This window comes from Hordeum vulgare, chromosome 7H, assembly GCF_904849725.1.
Source record: "Hordeum vulgare subsp. vulgare chromosome 7H, MorexV3_pseudomolecules_assembly, whole genome shotgun sequence".
Lineage (NCBI taxonomy): Eukaryota > Viridiplantae > Streptophyta > Magnoliopsida > Poales > Poaceae > Hordeum > Hordeum vulgare.
The window spans coordinates 625460607-625479876 of NC_058524.1; the positions used below are offsets into that span (position 1 = coordinate 625460607).

Consider the following 19270-nt stretch of genomic DNA (forward strand, 5'->3'; position numbering starts at 1 on the left):
ACAAACCACCAAAGCATAATGTCCAACAATAACCACAAGACAAACACACATACACACACACGCACGGCGCACGCAAGTAGCACAAACACAAGGTACAAAGGTTCTGCTGAGGGCACAGCTTAACAAGCCCAAAGAAACAGAAAAATATAGCGGCGCCGAACAAGCTGCATAAACTTTATAGATAGGTAGTGGAGGAGGAGGCGGCGGCGCCAAGCGGAGAGCCAACGCCCGAAGATGGGCAATGATGTTGTTGACGACGTCATGGTCTCGCGGACGGCTAAGCGGTCGCCAAAGCTGCATAAAGCCACACATTTAGAAGACCGCATCAGTAGCATGTCGCAGAGGTAAACGTTGAATCACAAGCTTATTCCGAATCGTCCATAGTATACAGACAAGCACCCCAATAGTCAGTCACCGAGTGGGGCGAGATTCCGAGGCAAAGCCTAGAGTTCGGCGAAGAGGTCAGGGAAATTGTTGTCAGACCAATATCCGCCGACCACTTTGCGAAAACAACTCTAGAGGAATTTCATGGATACGCAAGAGAAAAAGATGTGATTCGAGTCTTCCTCCGTCCCACGGAGCGGACATAGGCCATCCCCAGGAATAAGAATGTGACTAGGAATATTAGAATCATAAGTGTAATGGTCGAACAAAAATGAACATGAGACTACATACGAATAGTTGGATCAAAAGTTGTTGTAATTGCCGTCAGCTATAGGACCGAAAGACTATTTGTTCAAGTAGTCATGGTTTGATCATCTGAACTATGCACTTGTAATCATCATCTGGCATTACAAGAACAAAATTAAAATAGCAAATAAAAAAATGTTTCCTTTTAGAAGACAACATTTTTTTTCCTTTCCTTATTCATCCCCAGACGTTGCATGAGCTTCTCATAAGATTGATCAAACACTGTTGGCAATAAAGTTCACAACTCATAGGTAAGAAGCAACAATTTTATAACGTAAAAATATGGATTGCCGACCATATTGGTTTTACACGGAAAACAAATGAGTCATCAGCCACCAAACATCAAACAAATTAATTTAGAGGACTCGGAATATAGGTGATCATATAGCACTAGCAGTATGGTCGGCAAGGCAAACAAATGCCAGTTACTACGAACCTGGCCAAATATCAATCTTTACTGTCCTCTCAAAAAATCAAATGGTCCAATTTTCTCAAATGGTGTCCAATTATTTCAAATAGTTATCTTACAAACCAAATGGCGTCCAATTTTCTCAATCATTTTGGGAATAGTTCAGTTTAAAAAATTCCAAGGATCAGAAATTAGGTCCGGATTAAATATGCTCACAAAGCAAGTATATCACAGAAATATCCTCACACCATAACGATAAAGCAGAGACAAAGAAGGATCAAATGAGTAAAATCAGCATGCCTCAGACACCCAAGAAAGGAATTAGCAGCATTAGACCTCAAGCGTGGAAGGACGAAATCAATTTAGGCGGCAACCGCAGACGTTTTGAGAAACAAGCCTAAGTTTTCTATCATCACCAACAACAACTCCTACACTATGGTTAAGCATGCAAAGGAATTTGTAATCGCAAATTACAGCCACAGGTTCGTATCAGATGTGTTTATCTAAGTATTTTGTGCGGTGACAGAGTTGGCTCAAAACTGTGCAGCTGTCTGCTTCCTCTTGCTCCTCTCGCTGTCCAGGACAAACATGTCGGTGCAATCGATGGATACACGCCTCGCAGACTTGAGAACCTCCATTTCCTTGTACACTGGCTGGCAGGAGAAGCTCTTGCCCTCCCTCGGCGGGGAGTCAACCACCTCCAGAAAGAGCACCCGCTTGGCCGGAGAGAAGGCGAAGAGGGTGGAGGAGCAGAAGAGGTGCCGAGAATGGAGGGCGTGGAGACGTGGAGAGCACCTGCCGGAGAGAAGGCGCACCGGAGACGAGGCGGAAGATGCGGCGGGCACCTGCCGGAGAGGAGGCGGAGGAGGCGGGGATCGATCTCTTCCGCTTCGGCGAGGCGTTGTGCCTGCGTGGGAAGGGGATCAGGACGAGCTCGTTGTCAATGAGAAAATCACCCGTTTAGCTAATGGGCCGCGGACGAGGGTGGCCCAGCGCGCGTTTAGCACGCCGCTCGAACCTTGTTTAGTACCACACCGCCAGCTTGGGTGGCAGCTTTCCTGTTTAAATACTCTTGTACTCACCCTGTGATCACTGACGATGCGGTCACGAATCAGTTAGCGCTGGTCCATCGGGTCTGCGGAGGTAAAAGATCGACGTATCGCTATCCGGCTTCGACCGGTGCTATACGATCGCAAGATCTGCATGACGTATGTGGTTGATCTTTTTAAGTTCTTTTGATAATTTCAAAATTTTCTTCTCTATCTTTCTCTTATTTTAAATTTTACTAATGTTGATTTTGATTTTTTTTTCTGTTGCTCCTCTTACAGCCAAATTCGATCTTTTTAATTACCTTAGATGATTTTGAATTTCTCTTTTCTTTCTTTCTCTTATCTCAGATTTTATTAATGCTGATTTTTATTTGTTTCTGTTGCTCCTCTCAATTGCGTACATCCAATTTTGATGATAGTATTTTTTTCTCTCTCTCTTCTCCAAATTTTGTTATGGCAATTTTTATTTCTTTTAGTTAATTTTCATTTTTTTTCCTGTTCGCTTCTTCTATTTTTTTTAAAGATTATTGGGTGGCAGCTTCCCTGCTTAAATACGTTTGTAGTCATTCATCTGTCATCAAGGATGCACTCATGAATCAGTTAGCGCCCTGATTCATCAGGTTTGATAATTTCAAAATTTTCTTCTCTATCTTTCTCTTATCTTAAATTTTACTAATGTTGATTTTGATTTTTTTTTCTGTTGCTCCTCTTACAGCCAAATTCGATCTTTTTAATTACCTTAGATGATTTTGAATTTCTCTTTTCTTTCTTTCTCTTATCTCAGATTTTATTAATGCTGATTTTTATTTATTTCTGTTGCTCCTCTCAATTGCGTACATCCAATTTTGATGATAGTAGTTTTTTTTCTCTCTCTCTTCTCCAAATTTTATTATGGCAATTTTTATTTCTTTTAGTTAATTTTCATTTTTTTTCCTGTTCGCTTCTTCTATTTTTTTTAATGATTATTGGGTGGCAGCTTCCCTGCTTAAATACGTTTGTAGTCATTCATCTGTCACCAAGGATGCACTCATGAATCAGTTAGCGCCCTGATTCATCAGGTTTGTGAAGGTAAAAGGTCAGTCGACGTATGGCTGCTAGTGAGTTACTCCCAGGCTATACGATCGCGATGAAGTATGACCGCTAGTGGGTTACTTCCAGCCTATCCCATTGCCAGATCCCCGTAGACGTATGCGGTCGATCTTTTATATTTTCTTTTTCATTGCGTTCTAATTTATTCCTCAAATTTTTGTCTTCAATTTTTTGTTTTCTTTTTCGTTGCGTTGCAACAGACATATTCAAGTGATTCAACATCATACTCCCCACGTCACAAATTTTTTGTCTTAAATTTGTGTGTTTTTTTCATTACGTTGCAACGGGCATATTCGAGTAATTCAACATCTTACTCCTTCCATCCCAAAAAATGTATCTTAAATTTATCTACTCCCTCCATTTTTAAATATAGTCCATTTTACAGATTTTAATATAGACCACATACATAGCAAAATGAGGAAATCTAGAGTTTAAAATATCCTTATATGGATCCGTATGGAGTGCATATTGATATCTGTAAAATGGCTTACCTTTAGAAACGGAAGTAGTATAGGTAACATATAGATATACATGCACCTATATAAAATTGTCGACTTTCATTTAGTATTGTATCACGCATTCTCTTGCCAGCCTAAAAAAACTAATTTTCTTGTTCTATCCATTTCCACTTGCAATCTCACCTCGAGTCCTCAACCCGCACTTCTAAACATGTAACCATTGCAATTTGGTTATATTTCACACCGTGTTTCCCCTTCTCTCTCTCTCTCACTCACTCACGTGGGTGGCTAGACACTTCACCTTGTAATATTAGGACCACGGTACAAGGAAAATGCATGTCACCAAACCTCTCTTTTGTTTGCACCATCGCTAGTCTTTGGTTCTGCAATTAACAATGTAGAGCATAATAACAAAATGATTTAGGTGAATAGATGCAAGACATTCAATACTATTCAAATGTGATGTGTTATTTTCTCATCCATTCCTATAGGCTTCGCGCGCCACCTCTGGAAGCACAACGAGCCAGTGCCATGGCGAAACGTAGTGCTTCCGGAGCGGTGGAACCTCAGCGAGAGCCGGGTGCCTGTGCCACAGGTTCCCGCAGATGGCCCCGAGCGGCGGAGCGAGATCAGGCACCGGTAGACGTATTCGGTCGATCTTTTTGTATTTTATTTTTCATTGTGTTTCAATTACGTCCTCGAATTTTTGTCTTAAATCTGTGTTTTCTTTTCTGTTGCGTTGCAACGAGCATATTCAAGTGATTTAATATCATACTCCTTCCGTCACAAAAATTTTGTCTTAAATTTGTGTTTTCTTCATTGCATTGCAACGGGCATATTCGAGTAATTCAAGATCATACTCCTTTCGTTCCAAAAAATCATTTTAAATTTGTCTACTCCCTCCGTTTAGAAATATAGTCCGTTTTAGAGATTTTAATATAGACCACATACACAACAAAATGAATGAATCTAGACTTTAAAACACCTTTATATAGATCTGTATGCAGTCCATATTGATATCTGTAAAAGGGCTTATATTTAGAAACGAAAGGATAATAGGTAACCTGGGTGCCAACTTCATGATTTGAATACGCTCTTACTCACCCATTTGTCACCAAGGATGCACTCATGAATCAGTTAGCGCCCTGATTCATCGGGTTTACGGAGGTAAAAGGTTGACTTATGGCTGCTAGTCGGTTACTCCAAGGCTATACGATCGTGGTGAAGTATGGCTGCTAGTCGATTACTCCGAGGCTATACCATTGCCCGTTCCGCCTAGACTTAGGTCGATCTTTTTATGGTTCCACTTTTCTTCATTCATATGAATTTGTCGATCTTTTTATGGTCCCTCATCATTCATATGAATTTGTCCAATTTTATTATGATGATTTCAAAATTTCTATTTTTCTACGTGATATCAATTTTTATCTTTCTTTTCTTACTTTCCATTAATTTTTTATGACAATATCATTTCTTATTTTTTTTCTTGCTCCTCCCAACTACGGGTTAGTTTTTTCATTCATATAATTTTTTCTCTCGTATTTGGTCCTTTTTTTGTGAAAAAAAGTTTATTAAAATCTATCAACATAGCATCTAGTTTTGAAGATCTCGTTGTGAGAAACATAACGGTGAAAACGGTTCGAGATTGGGATGCACGGTTTAGGAGATAAAACGTTTTGAAAATACGAATTTACAAAAAAAGGAAAAAATCTCAGGTTGCAACGAGTGACACGCATGTAGTGCGCCACTTGTCGCAACGTGAGAAGGTGGGAGTGATCTTTGAAAGGTGTACTCGTGAGAGCATCTCGAGCCGCGCCACCAAAATCCCCCCCCCTGCAAGGCCATTTTTTGTTGCCGGTGCGAAAAAATCCCAATCGCGTCTGAGGAGCCCTTTTTTTGCCGGTTAGGGCCAAAATTGACCCCGACGGTCCCAAGTAGAACCCAACATGCTGGGGGCGTCCGGGGGCACCGGGGATATTGGCGAGCTCAATATGATGCTTGAAACGTAGCTTCAGAAAAGTTTGAAGAGCTCAATGTGACTAAACATGTTAGACACGGATTCTCATGGTATCTGAAAGACAAATCTCCACTGATGCGAACAAAACACCAACAATGTCCCTGTGAAATGCCAGTACATGTGATTGTAGAGAACCCATAGTGATTCTTGTTTCTTTCCTTGAAATTACCACTCCCGACTATTTAATTATGTATTTAATGTAAGCAAGTGAACAAATAAGCAAAACGGAGGGAGAACAACTATAGCTCCTTCCCCTCCTCGCGGACCCCTGCGGAATAGCTGGCCGCCGAAGGCGCTGGGCTATGGCAGGGCTCGGCGGCGCACATCCGAGCGCTTCGAATGGCGGCGGCCCGCCGGATCCGGGAGCTTTTGTGGTGGCGTGGTGGCTGCCATGGTGGGGCGCGCGTGGCGCGGATCGTGGCCGGCCAGTGGCCGGATCTAGCTCCTGGCGGCGCGGGCTGCGGGCGGCGTGGGCGGCTGCTATGGTCCGGCTTCGGGCTCGACGGCTGCAGGTGGTCGTCCCATTGCGGGTGCGCGGCGGTGCTCCTTGGGCAGCGGTGGTCCCGGCGGCGGCTCCTCCTCAGGCGGGCGCAGCTCCGGATGGTGAAGAGGTGGTGGCGCGGCCACTTGGCGCCAGGCTGGCACGACAGTTGGCCGCAGCGTTCTCTTTGCCCAGATCTAGGCCCTTTGGGGCCTGATCTGGGTCTGGGCGGTCCTAGCTCGGCTCCTCGTTAAGGGCTGTTAAGGGCTGGAGCTTCACTGCAACGCGGCAATGGAAGCTTCACGAGCTGTTAAGGGCTGGAGCGCCCCCCTACTGCGTCCGGTGAGTGACCGTCGAGGGCGGTGGAGGTTGTCCCCTCCCATGCGTGGCTGCTGACTATCGCTCCTCGTTCCCGGCTGTTCCCTCTTGGTCCCGCTTCGCTCTCCATGGTGATATGACGGTGGTTTCTCCTAGATCGTGGTAGCGCATGTTGGTGGGTGGCTCGTTTGGTGGAGCGTGACATATCGGTCGGGGTGGGGCTTTGTGGTGAACGGGAGAAATCCTTATCAACGTGCCTGGCATCGGCGCAGCGACACCCGTGGGCGCCGTCGTTCCTTCCTGAAGGGCGTCGGGTATCCCACTCACCCACGCCCCTCTGCGTACGGGGCAAACCCTAGGATCAATTCAGGCAGCGGCGTCGTCACCGTCGCATTCCTTCCTGAAGGTGTTGCTTGTCATGCGATGGTCTCAAGTGCTAGCAGCGTGGTGGATGTCTTCGGAGGACGCAACGGTTTGGGATCAACCTTGTTTTCGTCGAGCCGACTCTGTTGTCATCCTTTTCTTTTAATTTTTCTTTTATTCTTTTTGAGCATTCTTGTGTTGCCTGCGAGCATTGGGTTCTTTGATGTATCAGATGGTTGCTATATTTATATAGCGGGACGAAAGCCTATTTCGAAAACAACTATATAATCTTACTATAAAATAACCAATAATGTTTTCCAGGTCGCAAAATCCACATACAGGTCAGTGAGTGGATGAATACCCTAAAAACTGACAAATATATGGCTATTATTTTGTAGTGAACGTTAGCTCTTTGAAGTGCAGCTCCTGTTCAGTTTAGCAGCAGAATATGGATTGAGCAGATTTATTATCCTTTTTAATCTGTTTTAGCTTGCTGTTTGTAATGAATATAGTTTATCAGATTTTAACGCTCTGTATCAAACAGTCGACTGATGGCAAAGGCGAGCGAGCGATAGTTCAGACTGAGCTGGCCCATCTAAACGTTTTTAGCGTGTCCGGTTTTCAAAATCTTCTAGAGGTTCCCAGTTGTTTGTTTTATGGTTTTGGGAAACATCTACAAGGTTTCCGTACTGGATTTTTTTGGTTCTATTTATATTTTATTTGATTTGAAAAATACGTTCGCATTTTAGAACATTTGTTCACAAATTTTGAAAATATTCGAGTCTATAAATTCTGATTGGAAATATCAAAATATGTTCGTGTTTTCAACTTTTGTTCTTGGGCTTTCAAAAAATGTTCCAATTTTTACAAAATTTGTCACAAGTTGCAAAACATATTTCTGTTAACATTTTCTTAAACTACTGTTTTTGTTTTGAAATGCGATCAAAATTGCAAAATACAATTTTTTGGAATTTGAAATTCTTTCAAAAGATAGGAACAAAATTTGAAATTCTAAACTTCTTTGAAATGTGAAAACAAATTGAAGACAGGTATATAGAATGGAAAAATGAACAAATTTTCAAAAAATCTTCGTGTTTCAAAAAATAAGAAATTTTTTAAATCAAGAAGAAGTTTTTTCCAGAAATGTTCTCACTCACAAAATATGTCCATGATTTCAAAAATATGTTCATAAATTTTAAAATGTAGTCTGGTTTGAAAATAGTGTTAACAATTTTTTAGAAAATTGTTCATGCTTCAACAAATACTCCCGGTTCCAACTTTTGTTTGCAGTTTCAAAAGATGTTCACATGCCTAAAATTTTGTTTGCATTTCCAAAAATAGCATATGAATACGAATTTTGTTTGCATATTTAATGAAATTCATGTTTTCAATTTTTGGTCGGAATTTACAAAAGTTGAATGTTTCCAATTTTTGTTCAAAAATTGAAAACTGCTCGTGGTCTCAGATAATATTCGCGAATCTTAGAAACTTTTTAAGAAATTTTTGCATTCGAAAAATTGTTTGTTCTTTTCTGCAAAATAATCTACTTTCAGAAAATTGTTGTGCTGCAGTATGGATTTAAAAGTTGATAATAATATGAAAAATAAAGCATTGGTCCTTAGGATAAAAATCCTGCAAACTCTACAACATGGGATCACTGCACGCGTTGGATTTGCGTCAAATAGGACCTCCCGCTCGGTGCAACAAAGTATGCGTGCGGCCCACTTCGAGATCTACACATAGCGTTCAGCGACATTCGGAATTACGTTCCATAAACCGCTTGTTTTCCTTTTTCTATTGTTTTTTTTCGTTTTTGTTTTTTCTGTTTCTTTTTATTTATTTATTTTTCCTTTTGTTTAGAAATTGCCAAAATTATTGCATTTATGAAAAATCAAATATTCTGTTGATGTTCAATTTTTCAAAATATGTTTGGAAATTACGAAAAAGATTCAAAATTTAAAAAGGATTAGATTTTCATAATTTATTCAATAACTAAAACAAATTATATTCGACTTTTCAAAAATTGTTCATTATGTTTAATCTTTGTCTTAAAATTTGTTCGGAATGTTAGGTCTTGTTCTCTTTTTTCAAATTTGTTTAAAAATTCAAACAGTGTTCCAAGTGTTTTCAAAAATTGTTTGGAATGTTAATTTCTGTTCTCCTTATTACGTAATTCGTTCCAAATTTTCAAAGATTGTTCGTCTTTCCAAAACATGTTATCATTTTTTTAAGTTGTTCACAGATTTTTTTAAGTTGTGCATTTACTTTTTAAATGTTATTTTCATTATCAAAAAGTGTTCGGAAATTCAAAAAATGATTTCACTTAAGTAAAATCAAGGATATATAAATGTCATCAATGATCAAGCGGATTTAATAGCAAAATCAGATTGAAACTGTGTGTATGGAGGATGCACTGTGCCACACATGCATGGTCAGTATGGCAAATAGGTGAAGATGGCCCAAAATAACTTGGTCTGAGTGCTCATGGTATGCATTATGTGACCCAGAACAATATAGTAGAAAATTAAAGCTAGAAAAAATTTCATGGAATACCTTAGTTATATTTCTAAACTGCAATATGGTACATGCTAGTAACAAGTACAGTGATAAGATTTCGCCAATCTCCATGGCAACATAATCTCTAGCGCAATAATTCTGCAACAGTTAATGTATGGAAATGAGTTAAGTTGTTAAGTTCAGTAAAAGATATTTTAACAATGAACTATTCTTTTAAATATCATAAAAATATTGGTAGGCATGAAAAGACGATGTATATATAGCCATACAATCCAAACCCGCTGGTGATGGCTCAACCCTTATCTGAAATTGAACAACAATTAGCATGCATAAACAATAACTGTACATCTTCTAGTTTCTTAAGGAATTCGTCTTCCTTGCAATAAGAAGTATCGCAAAACTTCAGAAAAGATAGCCGTAATCAAGATCCTTCAAACACATTCCCATGACGAACAGAAAAGTGAAGCCTTCAGCACAATCCCATGACAAGCAGAAGAAAAAAAAGGAGAACCGTGACCTACAGTATCGCTGGATGAGAGATCCGTATGGAGGGCTGTGGATGACGTCGCCAGAGAACTTGAGCTTTGCGGCACTAGAGGAGAGCGGTGCCATATTGGAGACCCTTACACTTTACCCATGGACCTTAAGAGTGGGGTGGACAGCATACAGAGGCCGCGCGACGGTGGTCAACACGACGACGACGCGACATGGACGGAGATGGAGTGCGAGGCCAGCAACGATGTCCACGTCTAGGACCGCATCCACGACGACGCGACGTATTTTGTGGACAAGACCGCAGCCACGACGAACACGAGAGGACGATGAGGGGAGCAGAAGCGGATAATTACCGAGGGAAGGGATAGAGATTGGTTCGGCAGTGACAGGGTGGGGGAGACAGAGGATGGGACGTGTGTTCGTGGGTCGTGGGTCAATTTTTTTTATTCTTTAGGCAGTTTCTTCGAGCATGGATGAGAGGAGCGGTGGGTGGTTTTTCCGATTTTTCTTCCAATCATGCGTACGGGAGGGTGGGGAGAGGTCGATTGATAGAAGAAGGTCTAACCATCACGACGGCGACAGATTGTCCTTTAATAGAAGAGACATAAGAGTGTGAGTAAGATAGGATGTAGTGGCAGTGTTAATACTTATACATTGTTGTTTACCGAAAAAGGCTTTCGCCTCGCTTTATAAATAAAACAAACCACCAAAGCATAATGTCCAACAATAACCACAAGACAAACACACATACACACACACGCACAGCGCACGCAAGTAGCACAAACACAAGGTACGCAGGTTCTGCTGAGGGCACAGCTTAACAAGCCCAAAGAAACAGAAAAATATAGCGGCGCCGAACAAGCTGCATAAACTTTATACATAGGTGGTGGAGGAGGGGGCGGCGGCGCCAAGCGGGGAGCCAACGCCCGAAGATGGGCAATGATGTTGTTGACGGCGTCATGGTCTCGCGGACGGCTAAGCGGCCGCCAAAGCTGCATAAAGCCACATATTTAAAAGACCGCGTAGTAGCATGTCACGGAGGTCAACGTTGAATCACAAGCTTATTCCGAACCGTCCATAGTATACAGACAAGCACCCCAATAGTCAGTCACCTAGTGGGGCGGAGATTCGGAGGCAAAGCCTGGAGTTCAGCGAAGAGGTCAGGGAAATTGTTGTCAGACCAATATCTGCCGACCACTTTGCGAAAACAACTCTAGAGGAATTTCATGGATACGCAAGAGAAAAATATGTGATTCGAATCTTCCTCCGTCCCACAGAGCGGACGTAGGCCATCCCAGGAATAAGAATGTGACTTGGAATATTAGAATCATAAGTGTAATGGTCGAACAAAAATGAACATGAGACTACATACGAATAGTTGGATCAAAAGTTGTTGTAATTGCCGTCAGCTATAGGAGCAAAAGACTATTTGTTCAAGTAATCATGGTTTGATCATCTGAACTATGCACTTGTAATCATCATTGGCATTACAAGAACAAAATTCAAATAGCAAATAAAAAAATGTTTCCTTTTAGAAGACATCATTTTTTTTCATGTTCTTATTCATCCCCAGACGTTGCATAAGCTTCTCATAAGATTGATCAAACACTGTTGGCAATAAAGTTCACAACTCGTAGGTAAGAAGCAACAATTTTATAACGTAAAAATATGGATCGCCGACCATATTGATCTTACACACAAAACAAATGAGACATCAGCCACCAAACATCAAACAAATTAGTTTAGAGGACTCGGAATATAGGTGATGATATAGCACTAGCAGTATGGTCGGCAAGGTAAACAAATGCGAGTTACTACGAACCTGGCCAAATATCAATCTTCACTGTCCTATCAAAAAATCAAATGGTCCTCTTGAATCAAGATAATAATGGACGAACCACATTCATCTTAACACCCATGAGGGTTAAAATATTTCATTTGTGGTGTAAGAAGCCTTTCATCAGAAATTTGTACATGTAATGAGTTAGTTCCAAATCTGATGGTTATGAACTCCAAAAGTGAATTATTTCAAATAGTTATCTTACAAACCAAATGGTGTCCAATTTTCTCAATCATTTTGGGAATAGTTCAGTTTAAAAAATTCCAAGGATCAGAAATTAGGTCCGGATTAAATATGCTCGCAAAGCAAGTATATCACAGAAATATCCTCACACCATAACGATAAAGCAGAGACAAAGAAGGATTCAAATGAGTAAAATCAACATGCCTCAGACACCCAAGAAAGGAATTAGCAGCATTAGACCTCAAGCCTGGAAGGACGAAATCAATTTAGGTGGCCCGTTGTCAATGAGAAAATCACCCGTTTAGCTAATGGGCCGCGGACGAGGGTGGCCCAGCGCGCGTTTAGCATGCCGCTCGAACCTTGTTTAGTACCACACCGCCAGCTTGGGTGGCAGCTTTCCTGTTTAAATACTCTTGTACTCACCCTGTGATCACCGACGATGCGGTCACGAATCAGTTAGCGCTGGTCCATCGGGTCTGCGGAGGTAAAAGATCGACGTATTGCTATCCGGCTTCGACCGGTGCTATACGATCGCAAGATCCGTAGATCTTTTTAAGTTTTTTTGATAATTTCAAAATTTTCTTCTCTATCTTTCTCTTATCTTAAATTTTACTAATGTTGATTTTGATTTTTTTTTTCTGTTGCTCCTCTTACAGCCAAATTCGATCTTTTTAATTACCTCAGATGATTTTGAATTTCTCTTTTCTTTCTTTCTCTTATCTCAGATTTTATTAATGCTGATTTTTATTTATTTCTGTTGCTCCTCTCAATTCCGTACATCCAATTTTGATGATAGTAGTTTTTTTTCTCTCTCTCTTCTCCAAATTTTGTTATGGAAATTTTTATTTCTTTTAGTTAATTTTCATTTTTTTTCCTGTTCGCTTCTTCAATTTTTTTAATGATTATTGGGTGGCAGCTTCCCTACTTAAATACGCTTGTAGTCATTCATCTGTCAGCAAGGATGCACTCATGAATCAGTTAGCGCCCTGATTCGTCGGGTTTGTGGAGGTAAAAGGTCAGTCGACGTATGGCTGCTAGTGGGTTACTCCCAGGCTATACGATCGCGATGAAGTATGGCTGCTAGTGCGTTACTCCCAGGCTATACCATTGCCAGATCCGCGTAGACGTATGTGGTCGATCTTTTATATTTTCTTTTTCATTGCGTTCTAATTTATTCCTCAAATTTTTGTCTTCAATTTTTTGTTTTCTTTTCCGTTGCATTGCAACAGACATATTCAAGTGATTCAACATCATACTCCTCGCATAAAAAAAATTGTCTTATATTTGTGTGTTTTTTTCATTACGTTACAACGGGCATATTCGAGCAATTCAACATCTTACTCCTTCCATCCCAAAAAATGTATCTTAAATTTGTCTACTCCCTCCGTTTTTAAATATAGTCCGTTTTAGAGATTTTAATATAGACCACATACATATAAAAATGAGGGAATCTAGACTTTAAAACATCTTTATATGGATCTGTATGGAGTGCATATTGATATCTGTAAAATGGCTTACATTTAGAAACGGAAGCAGTATAGGTAACATATAGATATACATGCACCTATATAAAATTGTCGACTTTCATTTAGTATTGTATCACGCTTTCTTTTGCCAGCCTAAAAAAACTAATTTTCTTGTCCTATCCATTTCCACTTGCAATCTCACCTCGAATCCTCAACCCGCAATTCCAAACACGTAACCATTGCAATTTGGTTATATTTCACACCGTGTTTCCCCTTCTCTCTCTCTCTCTCACTCAAGTTGGTGGCTAGACACTTCACCTTGTAATATTAGGACCACGGTACAAGGAAAATGCATGTCACTAAACCTTTCTTTTATTTGCACCATCGCTAGTCTTTGGTTCTGCAATTAACAATGTAGAGGATAATAACGAAATGATTTAGGTGAACATATGCAACACATTCAATACTATTCAAATGTGATGTGTTATTTTCTCATCCATTCCTATAGGCTTCTTCAAAAAATATGTGCATCTTTCTTTCAGTTAGGTTTGAAATGATTGTACTTTTTGTTCATGTGTTATAACATGTACTTTTTATTCAGAATATGTGCTATCTTAGTAGTTAGTACTACTACATCAAGTATGAGAGAGAGAGAGATGATAGATTTTTTTTGCGGGAAGAGAGAGATGATAATATTAACACTCGAACACCTCATCCCTAGCAAATAATAGGCAGGAAAATTAGTGTACCATAAATTAAGGGGTTTGCGGGAAGAGAGAGATGATAGAATTGATACTTGAACACCTCATCCCTAGCAAATAACAGGCATGTCTCTCTTGCCTATTACATGAATTTGCTACACCTACTCCCTATGTTCCTAATTATAAGTCTTTTTAGAGATATCAATAAAAACTAGATACAGATGTATGTAGATGTATTTTAGATGATACATTCACTCATTTTGCTTTGTATGGAGTGTACATTGAAATATCTAAAAATACTTATATTTAGGAACGGAGGGAGTACATTACAAAGGCATGGATGGTGTGGTAATAGTAATATATAAACACGACAACACATGGTAACATAAGACTTATGTTGCTTAATCATAGGCAAAGAGGTAACACAAATAAAGAAATTGGGAGGAGTTAAAGTGCAATGGGCCTAGGTTTCTTCACCAATGGGCCTAGGAATCAAAGTGGCAGCTTCCCTGCTTAAATACGCTTTTACTCACTCATTTGTCAGAATCCTTCACTGCTCGAATTCTGAAGTCAGTTTATTTCCCAGACATCAGCTTTCTACATGCAGAATTGGGCAACCATCCCTCACAAATTTGGAGGGCAATCCTAGATGGAAGGGAGGTTATTAAACAGGGGGCTATCAATAGGATCGGGACTGGTCAAGGGACAAGCATATGGCGATCAAACTGGCTTCCCAGAACAGGGAATATGAGGCCGATAGTGGCGCTGGTAAATGATCCTCCAAACTGGGTTTCATACCTGATTGAAGCCACGACGGCAACATGGAAGGAGGACCTGATTCGTTCGGTTTTCTTACCGGTAGACGCTCAAACTATCCTAGCAATTCCATTGTGCACGATACCAATTGCTGATTTCTGGGCTTGGTCGCACGAAAGAACGGGCCGCTTCTCCGTTAGGCCAGCTTACAAAATGGTGATTAATATCAGGGAGAATGGTGCAAATGGAAATGTTGGTTCAACTAGGGCTCAAGGGGCTCCAGAAGGTAAAGCATGGACATCTCTGTGGCATACTAAGGTCCCTTCGAATATCAAGGTTTTCCTCTGGAAGTTGGCTAGGAATTTGATGCCATCAATGGTGTGCTACACCATCGCCATATGGCGACGAAAAGACTTTGTGCCCTTTGTGGTCAAAATGATTCCTGGAGACATGCAATAATGTAATGCACCATGTCGGGGTGTATTTGGGCTCTCTCTGATGAAATGTTGGTTGAGACAATCAACCAGAACAATGAACCCAATGCCAAGAACTGGATCTTTGTTATGCATGATCAATTAACACAAAAACAGTATACCCTACTAGTGGTCACTTTGTGGGCAATTTGGAGGGCTAAAAGGAAGGCGATTTACGAAGACATCTTTCAAAGCCCCGAATCAATAAATGAATTCATAATCTCATACATCAATGACCTCTCTTTGACAGAGACTAGGGGATCTTCCTCGCAGTCTCATTCTATACAGCGGACGTGGGGATGGATCGGCCCTCCAGAGTCTTATCTGAAGATCAATGTAGACGCTACTGTATCACTACTACATCAAGTATGAGAGAGAGAGGTGATAGTATTTTTTGCGGGGAGAGAGAGATGATAGTATTGACACTTTGAACACCTCATCCCTAGCAAGTAACAGGTAAGAAAATTAGTGTATCGTATATTAAGGGGTTTGCGGGAAGAGAGAGATGATAGTATTGACACTTGAACACCTCATCCCTAGCAAATAACAGGCATGTCTCTCTTGCCTGTTACATGGATTTGGTGCACCTACTCCATACATTCCTAAATATAAGTCTTTCTAGAGATTTCAGTAAGGACTAGATACGGATGTATGTAGACGTATTTTAGATGGTAGATTCACTCATTTTGTTATGTATGCAGTCTACATTGAAATCTCGAAAAAGGCATATATTTAGGAACGGTGGGAGTACATTACAAGGGCATGGATGGTATGGTAATAGTAAATATATGAAAAAGACAACACATGGTAACAGAAGACTTATGTTTCTTAATCATAGGCAAAGAGGTAACACACAAATAAAGAAATTGGGAGGAACTAAAGTGCAATGGGCCTAGATTCCTTAGCAAGGTACTAATCTGTCAACAATGGTTGAAGCGTCTCAACTCCCAACAGGGGAGCCCGCGTTGCTTATGTTGATCATAACGAGAGGATCTCGTGAGGGTAGAAGGAGTTCGGTTGTTACCGGTTACATGATCTCAGCTAGAGATAAAGGGATAAGGAGAAGAAGGTTTAAACCTACAAGAGTATTTCTAGTCTAACGTACCGCATAAGACAAGCCTTGGGTACATAATATATCGTGTTTAACATCCTCCCTTAATCAAAACTTCTCAAGTTAAGATTACGAAGAAATTCCTCAAATGATCTTGTACCCAAGGCTTTTGTGAAGCCATCATCAACTTGATCTCTAGAGTGCACAAACTGAATGTCCAGTTCCTTATTAGCAACCCTCCCCCGCACAAAATGATAGTCTATCTCAATGTGCTTCGTCCTAGCATGAAAAACTGGATTTGCGCATAAGTAGGTTGCACCAAGGTTATCACGACAAAGACGTGGAGTTTTAGTGTGATGAAGGCCAAGCTCCTTAAGCATTGCTTTAACCCAAATAATTTCTCTTGTTGCATTTTCCATTTTCTTATATTTAGCCTGAGTGCTGGATCGAGAAACTGCAACATGTTTCTTTGGACACCATGAAATAAGATTGGGTCCAAAGAAAATTGCAAATCAACCTGTTGACCTCCTGTCATCTGGACTGCCTGCTCAATCAGAATCATAGAAGGCACTCACTAGAGTAGATGATGACTTGCTAAAAGTTGGTCCAACACTCAAGGTATTTCTATGATATCTCAATATGCGTTTTGCAGCAGCCCAATGAACAGTAGTGAGTGCATGAAGGAACTGACAAACTTTATTTACTGCAAAGGAAATGTCTGGTCTAGTGAGAGTTCAATATTGGAGTGCACCAACCAAGCATCTATACTTGGTACCATCCTCTTGATTTAAGAGTTCTTCTGCAAGAGAGAGTTTATCTGAACTGGACAATAGTGTTGGTGAGGGCTTACAACTTTGCAACCCAACTCTTCTCAGTAGATCAGTTGCATATTTTTCTTGGGAAAGATGAAGATCACCTTCACTATTTTTCTTTACCTCAATACCAAGAAAATAGTGTAAATCTCCTAAGTCCTTGAGAGAAAATTCTGAGTTCAAATCTAGCAATAGAACATTAATAGCTTCTTTGGGGGAACTTGTAACAATGATGTCATCAACATATATAAGCACAAAGATTGATGTATTCACTAGTCGAAAATAAGGCTTGCTCCTCGAAAATAAGTCTTGCTCCTCCAATTGCTCCTCCAATGATGTCATCAATTAATAGTTTTTTCTCTCTTGCTCCTCCAATTGAGTAGATCCAACAGTGCAACACTACAAATATGGCGAGCTTTTCTTTCTCTAACTTCTCCCAGTTGTGCATATCCCTTGGTGCAACACAACAAATATAGACGACTAACGTATATTTTCCATGCCTTCTCTTCTACGCAGTGGTCTGGTGGTGTCACTTCTCTTTTCCATCCATCCAATAATTTTAATACTGAAAAACAACTCCGTTGCCACATCTTCTTTTCTGTTGCTTCTTCCAATCCCGCAGATCCAGTGGTGCGATGAAAAAAATGACGACACAAAATGTATTTTTTTTCAGCCCCTATACTTTTGTCTGAGTTAGTTTTTTCATCCAAACAGATCATTTCAATTTTCCATCATTAGATGCAGTGAGTATGGATGAACAACCTATATTTTTTCTTGCAATTTCCTCTTCTCAGTGGTCCGGTGGTGCAAGTAACATAGGATTATCAATTGGTAAACCCACCGAGAGAATCGTGCGGCAACATGTCTCTCAACACAAGGAGCTTGGTGCATAGTATGAGGTTGTCCCGAGTCCCATGTTGGGGAACGCAACAGAAAACAAAAAACAAAAATCCAACCTACGCACTAGCCTAGGAGCACTATGAAGATGCATACAAGGTTTGGTCATATCGTTACCAACTCGTAGTGCATCGGAAGTAGATTTGGTGAAGATCGTCGGTGCATATGCCCGTAGTTAGGATTTTACAATCTTCCAACAACGAGGATGTGCTCCCTCCGACAGCCCCTCGGACAGTCTCTCAGACAATCCATCGGGGGGCTGTCGGACAAAACCTCGGACATCCATAATGAAGATTGTAACATGAAAGAATCAAGTGTAGACAAAACGGATGACGGGGTTACCCCCAAATCAGAGGAGAGGAAGGAGGAAGTCCAGGAGGCCAAGAATCTTAACCAGGCTGCCATCTTCGCTGGCCCGTCGCACAGACCAGAATCGATCGTCGTGGAGGTTTTTATATTATTTAGAAACAAACCTAACTCAAAACAAATATATTATGAGAGAAGGAAATATGACTCCTTCAATATATTTTTATTTTAAAAATTCTTCAATTGTTATTTCGTTATTTTTGTGGGATTTAAAAATGTTTTGTGGAACATTTACAAAGGCCCAAACAGAAGTTTATTGAAGGCGCGAGAGCGACCAACTTCTTAGTCGCACGAGCAGGTTGGGGATGTCGGGGTCCCCGACGGTTTGGAGAAGCTCGGCGTATGCAGCAGGTTGAGATCGATGGTCTGAGCGAGTTCGACGTTCCTTTCATTGGCGTTAGACCTCCACCACAAACACCGATGCCACCACACTTTATCACAGAAGGAACCCACGCCGCCATTCACCTCACCCCAAACAGAAGAAGAAAGAAAATCCACGTGACCCAACGGCAAAATAAAACGACACCACGTGTAGAAGCAAACCGACGAAGGTGGCTGACACGGCAGCCCACACCCACCGATCAAACAGGAGGCTGTTTTAGGAGATGACATACATTCATTCTCCTTGGTCAGAGAGGGTCAAGGATATACATTCTCCTTGGTCCACCGCCAAGTGTCAATGAAAATTGATCATGAGAACGTGTCCAGTTTTTTTTTCTTGAGACAACAGCCTCAAGTTATGTATGGTTCGGTTGTCTGCGTGGTTGAAACTCTAACACGCAGACAACGTTCGTTTTCACCCAAAGTCCCTTAGTACGTACTCCCTCTGTTCCTAAATA

The 19270-nt window shown here is 40.8% G+C and overlaps 2 non-coding genes and 2 pseudogenes across 2 annotated transcripts; all 4 read right to left on the reverse strand.

Moving 5' to 3' along the window:
* Nucleotides 1-700: 700 nt before the first annotated feature.
* On the reverse strand, nucleotides 701-794 carry LOC123414421. Its single transcript, XR_006614391.1, has one exon. It is a non-coding gene; the product is annotated as a small nucleolar RNA snR60/Z15/Z230/Z193/J17 (small nucleolar RNA).
* A 257-nt stretch (nucleotides 795-1051) lies between these two features.
* On the reverse strand, nucleotides 1052-1153 carry LOC123414496 (annotated as a pseudogene).
* Nucleotides 1154-11283: 10130 nt separating this feature from the next.
* LOC123414417 lies at nucleotides 11284-11376 on the reverse strand. The gene has a single exon (XR_006614387.1). It is a non-coding gene; the product is annotated as a small nucleolar RNA snR60/Z15/Z230/Z193/J17 (small nucleolar RNA).
* Nucleotides 11377-11633: 257 nt separating this feature from the next.
* On the reverse strand, nucleotides 11634-11735 carry LOC123414491 (annotated as a pseudogene).
* Between the last annotated feature and the right edge of the window lie 7535 nt (nucleotides 11736-19270).